The 17,729-nt window shown below is 41.7% G+C and overlaps 1 long non-coding RNA gene across 1 annotated transcript; it reads right to left on the bottom strand.

The window, feature by feature from the left end:
- Positions 1-653: 653 nt before the first annotated feature.
- On the bottom strand, positions 654-8,659 carry LOC307075750. Its single transcript, XR_013811869.1, has 3 exons — positions 8,579-8,659; positions 825-887; positions 654-706 (listed from the first exon to the last, which is right to left on the bottom strand). It is a non-coding gene; the product is annotated as an uncharacterized lncRNA (long non-coding RNA).
- Positions 8,660-17,729: the final 9,070 nt, after the last annotated feature.

Raw genomic sequence — 17,729 nt, 5'->3', positions numbered from 1 at the left:
CTATGTAATTTCTTCAATGTTGGACGTACAGGTTCATCTTAATTTAATTTCGTCTTTATCTTTATCTGATGCTCACCTACAATAGCAGTAACCAAAGTTTAAACAAATATTTCAGTGCAGTATGTTTCAAAACAACCAATAGGCCTACTGGAGTATTTTATGGTAATGTACACATGGGTGACTGACCACAGTGTGAACTGAGCTTCTAAAAAAGCAGTTAAGCTTTTGTGGGTTTAAAATTCAAGTTTAACACAACTTGAATTTTAAGTCACGTTAAATTTGTCCATGTCCATGCAAGAACAAAAAAGAACGACAGTCAGTCATGATTTCCTTTGTTATCAGAAGTCCTTCAGACTCTAGGGAGAGAGGTCAATCAGGGATTTTCTACAACAGCGGTGCTCTGGTCAGACAAATCCGGGATGTTCAACCACAATGGTGCTCTGGATGGACCAATCAGGGCTGTTTTATAACAGTGGCACTCTGGACCGAAATATCAGAGCTGTTCTACCACAGTGGTGCTCTGGTCAGCACCCCTCCCCAGCAGTGGGAATCTGCCACCTGCAACATATGACATATAATATAATATTACATATACTAATAGTATACAGAACATATAAATTAAAAAATAACATACAGTTATGTAAGAAGGTATAACCTGCATTCTCTTGTAAAGGAACATCAATTTCTGGCCCAAAGACTCAATTTCCTGATGATGGATGATAGAATGAAGAAATAGGGAAGTTCATCACAGAGGTTCACTGTGGCTGTTTGTCAAAGTAGAGGCCCATTATACAAGAATGAATGAATAAATGTATATTCAATACCTGAGTGAGTTTCTCGTTGTGTCTGAGTTTGATATGGGATAGAAGGTCTTCTAGTCTCTGGATCTTCAGGGCAACAAGGGTCAGTTAATAATACTGTTTATAAAAAAATGATATAACAAGAATAATAAGAAGGAATATTAATAATTATAATAACTAGAAAACCTGCAATTCATGAAGAAACCGTACTTGCTCTGCCAATACATCGTTATATGTATTTAGGCATGCAATCATTTAATTTATACAGCGCTTTTAAAGTCCCCAAGGCACTTTACAGTGAAGGGGGGGACCTCACTAACCACCACCAGCGTGTAGCACCCATTGGGTGATGCACGGCAGCCAATCTGCACCAGAAAGCTCACCACACACCAATTTATGGTGGAGTGAGGGAATTAATGAATCAGCCAATAATACAGGTATGTGTACCAGGCTTGGTTGGCATGTATTTTCCATACCTTCCTGACATTTCACAGTGGTATACGGTATTTGAGAGCCTTCGTGCTAAAATAAAAGAAGAATTAAAAAATCAGCTGAGCTGTTGGGGATGGAAATCATTGTATCATGTTTGATATTTTCTAGGCTACAATGCTGTGTGTCTCATATACAATAAGACAACTTCGACAAGTCTACAATGTGGGACTTTTGACTTTGAAATTCGCAAAAATGATTGAGTAAAAACTGGATTATTGGTAAGTATATAGTAAGGGTTCTCCTGATATCAAATGTCATTGTCAGAACATATGGAGCTATGTTTGTTTTACAGCAATTTCCAGATATAATGATACAGCAATTTGGTTTTAGTTTGTAGGCACTCCAGTTGTCATAAATCGGCTACCCTGTGTTAACACTATTTTGAAAACCGGACTTGGCCACATGTGAAAAGACGCTAACGCTCCATGTCAGCATGCTTGGCCGTTTCAAGGCATTTGCAATAAAGGATAGAATACACATGGTATACTTTCAAACTTGAGTTGTGTGATTGTAGAAAAAAAAACACACATGTGATACAACCTCCAGCCCCATCGGCCATCGAGCAACAAAAACGATCATCTTTAAAACTCACCCCTTGTTTTGTGCATTGTCGTTTTAAAAAATGTTAATGCACGCAGTTGTATGCGCTTTGTAATTGTACAAACGAAAAGTGATTTTCAAGTAACATATTTTATTAAACAATTATTTGTACATTGGATATCTACGGCCGAGGATTAGGGCCAGATGTGATTCTTTTTTTGGAGCTCTGAGATTAAACTCAGAATTCTGAGATTAATCTCAGAATTCTGACTTAAATTCTGAGAATTCTTCATAGTCATAATCAGGGTATAGTCAGAATTCTGAGATTCAGAATAAAAAGAGTTCTGACTTTAAAGTCAGAAATCTGAGATTAAAGTCAGAGTTCTGACTTTAAAATCAGATCTCTCACTTTAATCTCAGAATTCAGATTTTAAATTCTGGATTCTGACTTTAATCTCAGAATTCTGATTTTAAACTCAAAACTCAAAAATAATAGACATGTGATTATTCTTTTGGAGTTTTCTTCAAAAGAAAATTAGCATGTGGCCATCATCCTCTTCCGTAGAAATCAGATCGTCTTCTTTGGATATGGAAACAGAAGAATAAATATTAAGTTTAGTTTACAAATAAATACAACAAATTACTAAATTTAAAATAGGCTTTTTTTTTTGTTTATTACAGATTATAGGTTATAATAATTTTATTTTGAACATAAGGGATCTTGTTATTGCCCGAAAACATTACAAAAATAGGCAAAATAGGAACACAAAAGAAAACATATGTTAACAATAGAAATGTTCGATTTCATCTTATTTCTCAACTGTCCGTATAGACTCAAATAGATGGTTATTCGAGGATTTAATACAGCACAGGTAGCCTACAGACTTAGATGGAATAGTCTTAGTGTAGGCGGTGAGGAGCAGTCTCCAGACGTGTTCCTTGGCTGTCGATCCCTCTTCTCACTGAACCAACGATTTTGGGCGAGCATTATAGGAAAGAAAGCGTGAATAACAAAATAAAAGATGCAGTGTCTCCCTTGATAAGGTATATGGCCCTGGCTATCTCCCAGATGGCCTGCTTGGTTCATCCTTGTTGGGACATAAACAAACGGAGGATTGTTGGAAATAATACCTCGTATCAGTTTATACTAAAATATACCAACATTCTACATTCCTCCCTCTTGATCATATTAAACATAGTTTAAGATCACCCTTTAAATTAAAATTCATTGTATCTACTGGTAAACAATTAACAATTAATTAAAGCAACAAAAGAAAGCATAAAAGGCAATAGTAAACATAAAGGTATACTCATCATACACAAGTAACCCAGGTGTAGGCTACTTCAAATAAAAAACTCATTAGACTCAACTCATTGTTCCCATCAGAAAAGTGGTTCCATTAGTCTAAACAAAATTACAGGGCCTAGAGGCAGGCTTAGCCTTAGAAACTTTGCGTGCACCAGCCCACCAGAAAGTTTGGGGCACCAGACCTTACGACGGGGTGGGCTCTCTAACACAGCCACCCTGAGGGGGGCCAACAAGATTGGGGCAGTCCGGGGGGTCGGTTGGGGGGGCGTTGATTCGGTGAAACACACAGAGATTACTTGATGACCACATAGAGCATAATAATGGGAAGGACAAATGGTCTTGGTTCGCATCCACGAGACACCAGGGTGACGCACACACGCGACCAAGGTTCTTCTAATTAACTGTTTACTTCCTAGTTTCCAGTTTACTAAATATACTGTTTTACTATGCAACTTTTTGCTACTGGCCAAGTTTTTAACCATGACAGATTTTAGATAAATGGCCTCACTGCACTGTTTTTAGTCTGCAGAACTTATGAATCTCGAGAGATCTAGAGTTTGTAAACACTGTGGATTCGGAAACAATGTACTGCTCGACACCTTTCTCCTTTTTTCCTGGTGCAACACGGCTAAAAAAACGGATGATGACAACTACAAACAGCCAGAGAAGCGACAAACTTTTCATCATACTTTGTCTGCTGCACTCCGGGGACATTCACCAGTGCCCCGGCCAAAATTTCAACGCCACTGCATCAAACATACTCGCGGGTAAAGCTATCTACAATGGGAGCTATGCTATGAAACTACAAGCAGGCATGATGACAATATCCACCTACCTAATCTTGCCACTGCTGTGTGCTGTCAGAGCGACTTGAAAGATCCGCTACCGAGGCCTGATGACACACCTGCCCAGTCGTGGACTCCGACGGGCGGGGACGTCGGTGGAGGCCTTATCGCTGACTCCTCAACTCAGCTGCGAGGGACTGCGCGACCTGACAGTGGCCTGGAAACAGCCCCGGGCACTGGAGGCGCCTCAAGGGAAGCGGTAAGTAACTCTCGTAGCGGACGGCGAAACCGGAGCGCATGGTCCTTCTATGTGGGACCAGTTTGATGTACTCAAAGCAAAAGGCTTGCATTCTATGCACTTAAATGTAATTATTCTACCCAAAATAGAAATTTGATTTCTGATGAACAGAACCCAGTTTGGCGCTTTTTGCATTTATGAAACCTGGCTCAATCCCAGTATCACTGACTCTGAGATTGAAATGGACAACTATTGCCTTGTTAGAAAAGACCGTAATAGGAATTGAGGTGGAGTTTCAGTGTTTATTCGATCACTTACACTATTCAGTCAGGGAAGATTTGATTAATGACGAAGCCAACCTTTGCCTTCGCAAAACCAAACCCATTCTTTTAGGGGTCTGTTATAGACCTCCTCAGCAAAATCCGTTTTATGACCACTTGGAGAATGTATTAGTAAAATGTCAGAAATGGAGAGTGATACATTTTCCTTTTTCTAGGAAATTTTAACACTAATGTCAATAAAAAAACTTGCTCCACTTACAGTGCTTATTCCAGGTGTTGTTACATGTTCGGCCTCTACCAATTATTTAAAGACCCCACCAGAATTTGTGAATCCAACCAGAGGACGATTGATTTGATTTTGGTTTCTGATTAGGAGAATATCTTCCAGAGTGGAGTAATAGAGTATGCCATAAGTGACCACTTTCTAACCTACTGCACCAGAAAGCTGCAAAGAGACACATTTTATTCATTATCAAGATCATTAAATCATCCGTTTCTGAAACTATGGGTATCAATCTGGCATGGGCTAACTTTAAGACCCAGATTTTTTCTGTTATTTACTCAGTGGCTCCACTAAGGTCAGTCGGGGTAAAGCAAAGGACTCATCCTGGGTTTAACTCTGAGGTACTTGAAGCCATCAGCGGTAGGGATAAAGCCATGTCAAAGTACAAACTCTCAGGGGACCCAGCTGACTTCTCACAGTTTAAGAGGCCAAACATATAGTCAAAGAGGCCAAAAGGGCCATCTTTTCTGAACAGATAAATGAGAACACGGACAAACCCCAAAATCTGTGGAAGGTTCTGAAAAATCTTGGTTGCTAAACTAAGAAAAAAGCCCTTCCGGTACATGCATTACTCTCTCCATATATGTAAATGAGGCGAATAAGAAGGAGGATATTGACAATTACTTTAACAACTTTTCACCTCAGTTGCCCACAAACTTGTGGAGAAACTTGCACAAAGCCCAAGTGTGTACAGGCCTGAATACATTCAGTATTTCTATTCAGTTAGGTGTGACCCCCAACAGTTTTGCTTTCAATCATGTGTCGGTAATAAAAAATCGGCAACATGCTAAAGGACTTTAACTCTGCTAAAGCCACAGGGCTGGATAAGATCTCAGCCAGGTCTCAGCCTACAGCAAGTTGTCAGCTTTAGGCATGATCCCTCCCGCCTTAAGATGGTTTGTTTCCTACTTGTCCGATAGATCCAAAAGGACGGAATTCCAAAGCCATCTATCCTGGGAACAACCGGTAACGTCCGCTTGTAATGAGAATCTGTTTTAGTATGCTGAAGATTCAGCTATTCTAGCCTCCAACAAAGATGAGCTCAAACTGTATGTCTCTGCAAGAGGAATTTAGTAAGATCAGGGACTGGCTATTAGACAACAAATTGTCTCTTCACGTGGCTAAAACAGAGTTCATAGTGTTTGGTTGTAAGCCTAGGCTGCACAAGAAAAGTTTACCTGGATCAGCCTTGGTGGGCAGCTCTTCCATGCCAAGCCCTCAGTGACCTATTTAGGACGCTCTTTAGACAGCAGTCTAGACGGAGGGGGCTTGGCGTCAAAGATCATGAGTAAGGTTAACACCAAACCAGATTCCTTTGAGATGTCTGTATTCCAAATGAATCAAATCATAGCCGCGAGGGGAAGATTGAAAGATGGCCTTTACCACACCCTTGGGCCACTTTGAATACCTTGTCATGCTGTTTGGTCTCACTAATGCCCCCGCAGTATTTCAAAGACTTGTAAATGACGTCCTATGGGTTATGTTGAACCAGTTTGTGATTGTGTACATTAATGACATTTAGATTTTCCCCCAGTCTCTCTCAGTACCAAAACTGCATGCCAAAAATGTTCTACAGTGTCTCCTGGAGAACCGGCTGTTCGTTGAAGCGGAAAAGTGAGAGATCCATGTGCCTTCTAAGATATTCCTGGGTTACATCATCGACCATGGGAGGGTGGAGGTGGAACCGGCGGAAGGTGACCCCGGGGACAGTGTGGCCCATCCCTTCCAACCAGAAACCGCTCCAGCACTTCCTTGGCTTCGCCAACTTCTACCGTTGTTTCATCTGAAACTCCAGCCGCATTGCAGCTCCTCTCACTGCTCTCAACTCTACTGCTGTGATGTTACGCTCGACTCCGGAGGCTGATTCCGCCTTTACGCTGCTTCACCTCAGCCCCCGTCTTCACGCAGCCGGACAGCAACTCAAGTTCATGGTGGAGGTGGACGCCTCGGGGCACCGGAGTGGGAGTGGTCCTGTCCCAGCACTCCGCTGCCGACGGTATGCTCCATCTCTGTGCATTCCTCTCTGGCTGTCTCACTCCTCCCAAGCGGAATTACGACGTGGGGAACCGGGAGCTCCTCGCCATCAAGCTGGCGTTGGTGGAATGGCGCCATTGACTGGAGGGTGCAGAGTTTCCATTTCTGGTCTGGACGGACCATAATAACCTGAGGTTTATTCAGTCAGTGAAACGTCTTAACTCCCCGCAGGTCATGTGGGGACTTTTCTTTGGACGATTCAAGTTCGCAGCCATTTCCCCCTGTTGCCATGGGAACGTTATGAAGTGACGTAATTACGTGACGTGAACGTCATCGAAAAGCTGCATTTTTCACAAGTTCCCGCAATTTTTGCAAGTTCCCGCAATTTCATCGCATAATATTGCATAAATATGCCGCATATTTCATCAAATGTTTTAAGAAAACGTGCCGTATAATCAAGGATTTTTGGCCGCAACAATCACAAAAAAACGCCGCATTTTTCTGGAGGGACTGAGCTTTTGGCCGTGTTCTGTAAATATTCTAGAACACTCTGGGTGCTCCGGCGGGAGTCCTGGCGGTCTATATCTAAATAATATCATATTATACATAGATATCTATATCATATAATATATATTATCATGGCCAAAAGCTGTGTGCACCTCCAGACGATATTATAAACGACTGCGTCGGGTTCTCTGGTTCTTCCACTGCGACATCAATTCGAAGTAGGCTGAGCCGCGACATGGAGGAGAAAGGGATCGTTGCCCGTGATTGTTGACCGCTATTGTCTGCCACCGGAGCGCTGCTGCCCGCTGCCTGCTGCCCGCATCGGGCAGCGCCGAGGCACCACCACCGGGTGGTGGTGCATTGCGGCGGTGGTGCCTCGGAAGCGGGCAGCGGTGGTGGTGGTGCAGCAGTGGTGGTGGTGGTGTCCTGCGGTGGTGGTGGTGGTGTCCTGCGGTGGTGGTGGTGGTGTCCTGCGGCGGCGGTGCCTCTCGACAGTGTGTGTATTCAGACACACACACACACACACGCGCTCGCACGTTCGTAGCTCATTGGGCAAAGCAGAGAAAGGGGAGGTAACATGTCCCCGTATGACGACATAAGGGGAAAAATCAAATCCGAATCGGCGCGCCTGAGCTTTGTTTTTCAAAGGCGGAGCAGGATAGCTAGTGCTCGTTTTACACCTAACGCCATTTCTAGCTACTGGGGCACCACCTACTGGGGGCAGGCTAGGGAAACTCATATGAATGTTAGAATTATCTTTTTAATTTTCATGCCATGGAACCTTTAACCCTTGTGCTGGGGCCTCCGGCTGCCTTCCTCTCTCCGTGTCCATCTTACCCTCCACGCCTCCCTGCTTAAACCCGTCTCCAACTTGCTTCTGTTGATCACCCCACCGGCACTGCCGCCTGTCCAGACCATCTAACTACCGTGGCGCTTTTCTTCCACCGGCTACCTGGTTCCTACACTGACCCAGCTGGCCTCCTGCATCAACCAGCCTCTTCTGCTTTCCCATCGAATAAACATTCGTACTGTTACAACCCTTGTCTGTGACATGTGTTTGAGCTCATAATAATAATAAAGCCTTATAATACAATAGTGCTGCCTGCAGCCCACAACAAATAAGAATTATGTAAGAGAACAGTATTAAGACACAGAATAACGATAATCTGGCTTGCTTTGCAACCACACTAATAAAACACAGAATAACAATAGTGTGGCTTGCACCAAATGATTATTATTAGTAGTAGTTTCAAAGGCATACAAACAAAGTTTAATTAAACCAACCTAAATTCAAAATATTGAAGAAGCTATCAAAGTCATTCCCTCCATTCACATATTAACAAATATTATATAATCTTGGTAATCATACCTTTCTGTCAATACACTGCAGTCTGTTCTTCAAGCTCTTGTTGATCACATTATTGCAGATGGTTCTGGGTTTGGGACACACTAACAACACACACAAAGAACAACAACGTCACCATAAGTAACACCAGACACATTTTCTAATGAAAACGTGTGTGGTTGTATGAGCCAACTCATCATATGTGTTATTTTGAATATGACGAGTCAATAACAATGGTGTGGCTTGCTTTGCAAACACCTGATAATATTAACAAGATACAAAATAACAATAGTGTGGCTTGCTTTGCAACCACACTCATAATGATAATAATAAGATACAGAATAACAATTGTGTGGCTTGCTTTGCAACCACAGTAATAAAACCTGTCTCACAGTCAGCCTGAATCACCTGCATCTTTAGGGCAGGACAGTCAACTACTTAGGGGTGTTTGGCTCCCAGCTGAAAGGTTCTGGGTTCAAGCCGAAAATTTGACTCTGGCACTCAAGCCAAGGTTGACTTTGACTTTGTGACGTGAATATAGGTTGTTTTGGTAACATGTATGCAGTTCAATCACAACAGCTTTGTTTTGGCTACTAACTTTCTCTAAAGAGTGAGTGAGAGTGAAAAACTAATGTCTGCAAATCATGTATAAAAGACCAACGTTTCATATCTCCCTCATCAGGGACATAGGGTCGCCCTTCTCAGATACTTATAGTATCATGTTTTGGTCTTTAAAGGTGTTCTCTTCTGATTAGTTTGTTCGTTCTGAGCTACTGTAGAAACATGGCGATACAACATGGTATGCTTCCTGGAAGAGGACCCATTCCCTATTTAAATACATTTTTTATTGTATTTAATTTATGTTTATCAAACACTTTTTACCATGTCTGTCCCACTAGATGTCACTTATTTCTACATGTTACACCTTTAATAAAAGTTGAAATTTCAGTAAAGTGTGCAAATGCTGTTATTATAAAATACAATAATGCACCACAAAGCAGACTCTACATTTGTAGTTTTTAGGAAATACTACTGATGTTGAAATTCAGTTTTACCATGTTGGAAGATCTTGACCACTTCCAGCACATATGGTCTAAAATAAGGAAAACAACAACTACATGTTAATGTTTACGTGAATCGACAACACCACAACTCGTAAGAGTTAATGTTGTATTTAAGGATGTAAAGAGATTCTTACGTGTGTTTGCTGTTCGGAAGGATGGAACAATTTAAAGGCATCAGACATCCATTTTGGTTTCTGATCTTAAAAGACAATGACAAAAAATAAATATCTAAAAACAAAACCTATTGATGTGTTGTTTGTATTGCTTGTTTGGTCGTTATTATACCTTTAATATGGCATTGTCAGGGTTCAACCCGAAGGCAGTGGAAACAATCTAAACAATAGAAAACCATTAGAAAAAATGCAAATGCTATATCAAACAAACCAAACAGGCACGTGCCCACACACACGCGCGCGCACACACACACACACACACACACACACACACACGCGCACACACACACACACACACACACACTACCTGTTTAACCACAGTAGCATCCGCTCCTTCTAGAATGGGTACTTCTTGTAGATTCCATAGTCTATCATCTAAAACAACATAAACATACGAGTTAAGCACAAAATAGCCCACCCATAGCAACTAAACCTAGTGAGGATACATTATTAATCCCACCTCAAAGTCAGTGGCAGCGATTGCTTCCCATTGACTTGGTGGTAAGGCATGTTATAATAATGTTGAATGTTATCTGCATTCATTCACGTTTATCTAACCACTTTTTTAACACGTGCAGGGATATGAAAATAATCCATTGCACTGGTTTCTGTTTACAAAGACAGGCGAGTTGCTATGGGAGCACTTGCATAAATAAATACATGCCAACTCGCCAGACGCAGGTTTCCTATGCAGAAACACCGCAAGATGTAATCCTTACATTATGGTTACTTACGCCTATGTCAACACTGCAAACTATACCCACCGTTTTTTTCCAGCCTCTTCAGTGCAATCCAGATATTTGAAGGGCGCTTATTTACATCGGAGATGCGAGACATCATAAGCGCGTCGTCAAACGGGCTAGAATACTGTGGATTTAATAGAGAAGGTTCTCCGCGCTCCGTTAAAGGATTGGAATTAACGATTTCCGGCCCCTTTCCCCGAAAAGTAAAAGCCTTGTTAATGACAATATCTGGAAATTGTAAAACATAAATAAAAAATAGCAAAGGCCTACTTATATATCAATATATATAATGAAAAGATGCCCCTTTTTTTAAATATAAAACGAGATGTCAAAAGCTGAAACATAGGCCAATAATGTTAGAGGAAGTAGACCAGGACTACTTTTTCTTGTATCAGGCCAACTAATTAGGCTAGGTGTTTTATCTCATATATGGAGAATGTTATTTTCTTCATAAAATTTTGAAGTGGATTCATTTTATGGGCACCTTTAATTCAGAGAACACCTCGCACTATTATTCACTCTATGATATCCCCTATAAAAAACGACAGTGACAAACACCGGTGGCACGGGGAGATTAAAGGTGTTTTTCCTTCCACATTTACTAATGATGATGTAGCCTGAATAACACATGGCACATCCCTGGGGGCGGCTAAAGATAATTTCGCGTCTGACCAAAGTTTCAGAAAACTTCAGAAATATTCAATAATGAATAAATAATAAGCTATCTCGCTGAAGTTCCCAATAAAACATACAAGATAACTGCAAAGTCCTGTATAAGATATACTTTAAAGGAGAAATTCGGTGTAAAATGGATTTGGGATATGTTTGGTATGATAACGAGTTGGAATTTTCGTTTGGGAGCAAAAAAGCGCATATAGACGCATTCTTAAGTTGGCTGTTTTCAGCCGATTCTACCAAAACGCTATAAACTTGGAATGATAGGGGCATGTCTCATGGAAAAAACGAAACTGCTATTTTAAACCACTTACAAGGCTAGAAGTAGCCCTACAATTCTTTGGACTCGATAGGTAAATTGACGAACACAGAGCTTGTGACATCCGTCAACAACATGCAAGCTCTGTGTTCGCCAATCTACTTATCAAGTATTAAATAGAAGATGGCGTTGAAAAACAACATCTTCTGCATTGGTAGCCCAAAGCCCCCCAACCCCCAGGAAGAAAGAAAGATGAACCAATCAAAACCAACGTTTTTTGGGCCCCTTTGAAAAAGTTATTGATAAAATGTGATTGTTGATGCCTTTTTGTAATGTGCAATGTAAGTTCCATTATATTACTGGTTCTTGTTTACATGATATTTATTTTTTACATTGATGGCATACTAGTTCTAGTTCAAGTTCTATTTTTATTCTGGTTTTATATATTTAGGTGAGTGCTGCATGCAGCGCTCAACTGTTGTTCTTCATAAGTATTATTATTTTTTTTATTATTATTATTCTCTACAAATTTTGGGACCTATCTTCTTCCTCAATTTTTCACCTAGTCCACCTAGATGTGTGACGGATAGATGAGCAAAGTTTGCTACAGTCCACTGGGTAGGCTGGTAGACGTGACGTGAGTTGTTTCTCCTTTCAGCAGGAAAGAAAAGCAAGTTGACAAGAGAAGGTAGCATCATCATGTTAAGCAAGCCTAAACAAAAATGCGGTGCGCAATGGGGAATTGACGCAAACATGGAGAGAGACACGAGAAATACCGCCAATTACTAGAGACCGGTACTTGAGCGTATTATCAATGTTACAATCACTCTGGCCACTTGTAACTTGTCTTTTAGAGGACAGAGGGAGATCATTGGACAGTCTAACAGCGGGAACTTTCTCAGTATAGTACAGCTCTTAGCACGTTATGATCCGGTTCTGGAAGAACTTCTTTAGCAACCACAAGGATCTGTTAAATACTTGAGTCCTGCTATTCAAAACAAAATCATCTACATTATTTCAAAACGGGTGCAGTGCGACATTCAAGAGGAAATAAACAGTGCTCCGTTTTTCTCTGTTATTATGGACACCACTCAAGATATTTCCAAAAGAGACCAGCTGAGCCAGGTTTATAGGTAGCCTATGTGACTATCCAGACGGATGAAAACAACGCCAAAGATATCCTGATAAACTAGGCGTTCCTAGGTTTCGAGGAAACAGCGGGTCTCATACTTTCTTCGGCCAAAGTATTACGAGATGGTCGCTCCTTTCTGGTAGAATTTCATCTGAACTCTCAGAGCATGGTAACGTTACTCTAAAACGTCTCTGCCCCACCAGGTGGTCCGCACACCATTTACATTTTCTTAAATGGTGTGCATGTTTAAATTGTTTACTCCATTTAGACTTTTGAACTTTTCTTCAAATCCTTTCACTTAATTTAAGCCATTTAACGTTTTCTTATATCTTAATCTATGTGGCTTTATTAAAAAATATTTTCAACCTCACTTTGTACTACACCACTCACCGCATTTTCTGCAGGAAATGCATTTTCTAGTATCTTTTGGTACATGTTCGATGCAAAATAGAGTGCAATATTGCAGTTTCTAACTTTTGTGAGCATGAATAATAGTCTTATCTAATCATACCGCATTTTTCCATGTAGGTAAAGATACTGATATTGAAGTATCAAAAATATCAAAAGATTTATTCTGAAATTAAAGTGTTAAAAAATAACTTCTACACATCCCGGAGAAGAGCAATAAGAAGTCTGCAGACCATGCATGGCTCTTCTGCTGAGGTGGACGTCCTGCTCCAGCTCCAGCTAATTAACATTTTCCACCAGCTCTACCACCAGCAGGATGGGCACCTTTGCATTTAACTTGCAGTACTACAGAACTTGTTGCAGTATATTCTACATACCTCAAACTGATCCACCAGCATTCCCAGGCGTTGAATATGGTGTTGAACAAGTCTTATTTTTTCCCACATTTCTCAAACAGCAAAAATATGTTTAAAACCCACGCAAGAAAAGTCACAGCTGAAGCCGGTATTGTGAAACTCAAAAAGACCTGCAACAAACTTGTCGCGTCTGTTTACGTAAACGCTGTTGACGGCTACTAATGACGTAACTGGGTCTTGTCCCATTTCATAGGGGAAGAATTTGCGAGGGGTAGGGGTAGGGGTGAGGGTTTGGGCGAAGGGGTGGATTGAGATCCACCCTTACTCAGGGTTTCTATCTCACAATCACTTCATATTTTTTATTTTTTTAATCTTCTATAGTCTTCCTATAGCGAGAAATCTGTAAATTACTAAGAGGATACATTTGGAAGCAAATCCCTGCCATAATGTTTCGGCATCTGTCATATGAATTTATTCGTTGGATTCCACTGTTTGAAATAGGGATGCACTGATTCCACTTTTACTCAGACAAAGTACAAGTACAACTTAAACTTCGGTACTCTCTGATACCAAGTACCAATTTGAGTACTGAATAATACCATTACAGAAAAAAAACAAAAAAGGTTTTGGGCTGAGAGCTGTTTGAAAGAAGGTGTCTGTGTTATCGCCATGGTTATGGCCCACGGCAACTATGTAAGCTGTATAATCAGTGATGTTGTATATGAAATGCACCAGACACAGTAGGGCTATACCATAGGTGTCCGGGAATCCTAAGTAAATCGCTGCTCAGACTGAGATTCAGAACTACACACCCCGTAGCGGTATACAATAAGTTCCCCTTTTTCTCTAAATTTGGGATTCAGTAACAGTGATTCAATTGCATAGATTACTATGGTGAAAATCATATAGGACATATTTTGGGATCACTCGCTCTTCAACGTTGCGTAAAGTTGTATCGGTTGGTTCGGTGGTCACGTGAAAACTTTGAAAACAATTCTGTTAATACCATACCATAATACTCTCTCTCTCTCTCAAAAAAAAGTCAGCAGCAAGAATCTGTTTAGGTTTAAAAGCTTTTACAATGGCCAGTATCATCTTTGCTGGATTAGCAAGGTGGTGCTCTCTGTACCCTGATGAACATGGTCTTGGTGACGCTGTCAGAAGACCACTTCCCTCAGACCCTCTGGGAGTAGCAGCTGGTAGGCTTTACTATCACAATCAGGTAATTGAATTTAGCCAACTGGGCCACCATCCACTTCTCCAAGGACAGCATCAATCGCACTCAAAAAGTCCTCAGCTCTGACTTTTTTCGTTTTGTCCTACATTCTCCTCAAGAATGTTCTCCTCTTCAACGTTGAACATTGTCAACGTTTTTGTAAATGGCAGTGGCCTTTCACTGGGTTGTGGTTAGTTGTTGTTGGTAGCCTTACTCCAGAGCAGGGAAATACACTGTCACATCACACTATCCACAAGTTTCAGTCCCTTCAGTGGGTCCATTTCCCTTTCGCCTGTAACTGTGAATTAGGCGGTTCCGGAAGCAGTAATATCTTGTGCACACTATGTACAATGAACACAATAATAGGCTCTTTTACCTGATGTAAAAGGCCAGTTTCCTGCACTCGTCATTCAAACTATACAGTAAAAGTCCAGAGACACATTGCATCAAAAGATCAAAATAATTAAATAAAAATAAAACCAAATCAAAACCAGAAAAACAACCTGTTGTTTCAATGTGATGGAGGAAAGAGAGAGACAGCGAGTGAGAGGGAGAGAAGAAGCGAGAAGAGCACCCAGCCACCAGCACCCACCCAGCAGCACCTACAGAAGCTGCCTGTGGTCATCGCTCTGTTATGACTCCAGCTGAAGATTTCGGTGACCCCGGAGGAGGGAATTGGTTCTGTGCTTCCCGCAGCACCATCAAGTCATGCCGGAGGCCCCTGCGGCCCCGATCAGAGGCTGTCTTCTACTACAATGTGCTGACCTGAATACCCCTGCTCACTGTGGTGCTGAACCTCCTGGTCATCATCTCCATCACCCACTTCAGGCAGCTGCACACATCCACCAACCTGGTGCTGCTCTTCTTGGCTGTCTCAGAGCTGCTGGTTGGGCTGCTGGTTATGCTCGTGGAAATCTTCATCACCAACAGCTGCTTGCACTTGGGACCCTACATATGCTCCCTGATGGCCTTCCTCCTCCAGCTAGGTGGGCATTGTTGTGCTGATTTCCATAGAGCGCTACGTGGTCATTTGCTTCCCGCTGCTCCAAAGTCAAAGTCAGCTTTATTGTCAATTTCAAAATATGTGCCAGACAAATAGATGAATAGAAATTGTATTTGTCTCTGACCTACTCTCTCTCAACGCCACATATTGACACAGCAACAGCACCAAGGTGTGTATCAGCCTCGGTTGCTTGTCCTCCATGCTATATAACCGCTCCAACCAGCTCACCAACTTCCAAGGAGAGTGTGTGGTTGTTATCGACTCGGTCACAGGCACGGTAGACCTGGTGTTCCCCTTCATCGGTCCGTGCACCGTCATACCCGTGCTGTACCTCCGGGTGCTTGCGTTGGCCGTGGCGCAGGCGTGTGCCATGCATCTGCAGATCGCCAAAGTGATGCCGCCGGGCAGGGCCAACCGGAGGTCAGAGCGTAACGTGGGTGTCCTCGTGTTCCTCATATGCTTCTGTCCGTACTACTACCCTGGGTGCTGGCAGAGTACACCAAACAGTGACACACTATTGAGTGTCATGTCCTGGATGGTGTAAATCAGGGGTACTCAATTAGAAAATCAAAAGGTTCACTCACCAAATTTCCAATCTGGAAAGTGATGATGTTATTCAAAAATTAGAACTCCGGACAAAATAAGGCAGTAAATTCACAAAGAATATTTGAACTATACACAAAGAATGATGTGTTCTGTCCACATCAGTGTGAAAAGTGTCACATTTTTTTTGCCACCAGTTCTTTAAACTTGGGCACAAAAGGTGTGGGGGCCAGGCGTAGACACTGGTGTAAGTGTTCATTAGTGAGTGTACTCCTGTATTTGTTCTTCACCATAGTCATCGTTGAAAAGGCTGACTCACAAGAGTACGTTGAAGGGAACATGGTGAGAATGCTCAGGGCCATTTCTTGCAAGACGGGGACACCTGCTGCAGGGACCATCTTCGTCCAAAGGGTGGCAGGGTCACAAAGAGATTCCTGCAGTGCAAGGTTTTCCTGAAGCTACATCAGCTCTGATTGAAGAGAAGCAGCACTAGCCCATGGGCAGACCTTCAGGGCTACAATTGAGAATTTTGTTATATTTTTCACCAGGAATGGATTTTCAATACACAGTAAGACCTGTTTTCCCATAGGAAAAATCTCCAAACCGGGTTTCAAATATTTCAAATCAATTTGTCCGGGAATTCCACATAATTATGATGCTGTGTTCCTGAAGATCAACTTTTCACTTTTGGGAAACTAAGCAGGCCCAATGCTTCCAGTTTCCTTTGAGAAGCATGGACAGCTGACATCAGATTGCACACTGTGTTATTTTTGCCCTGGAGCTTCAAATTCAGATCATTGAGGTGGCAAATAATGTCAATGGCAATTTCCATTTTTTCATTGTTTTGCAGGAATTCCACAAATGGTTTTGATTTTGGACTCTTCTGATTCAACAGAAACGTTAGCTCTTTCTGTAGTGTCCAAAAACGCTCCAGGACTTTTGTGCTCCAAAACGAACGTTTCAACTCGTTATCATACAAAACATATCCCAAATCCATTTTACACCGGAATTACCCTTTAAGCGGGACACTAGTCCCCTCTCTCTCCCAGTCATACTTGGGGCTCCATCAGTTGCAATGGAAACAACATGCTTCAGGTCTATCTCTGTCTCTCAACATCTCCATCACTGCTTCATAAATGTCATCCCCTCTTGTATGCCCATGAAGTGTTGTGAGGCCTAACACATCTTCGAAGAATTCCCCCTTCTCTTCATCAAAAAATCGGACAAACACCAGAAGTTGGGCATTATCTGTGTTGTCTGTGGATTCATCTAAAGCCAAAGAAATGCATTTAGCTGTTTTTAACAGCAGATTTTATTTGGTCCAATAAATCATCAGCAAGGATTTCAGTTATTCTTACTGCAGTGGAATCAGAGAGGGGTATTTGATTTATTTTTTGTATGATGTCATCTTTTTGAGTTCCCTCAAACAGAGCGATTGCTACTTCATTCATGCACTCTTTCACGATTTCCTCGTCAATTAATGTTTTTTTGTGCTTGTCTAAGACCTATGCCACTCACAGTGAGGCTTCAGTTCCATGCTCCTGTTGTGTGGCTGACCTGACTATCATAGTGCGTGTTGCTTGATATGATGCTTGCATTTGGC

Source organism: Pollachius pollachius, assembly GCF_949987615.1.
Source record: "Pollachius pollachius genome assembly, chromosome: 5".
Taxonomy (NCBI): Eukaryota; Metazoa; Chordata; class Actinopteri; order Gadiformes; family Gadidae; genus Pollachius; species Pollachius pollachius.
This window is presented reverse-complemented; position numbering and strand designations above follow the sequence as displayed.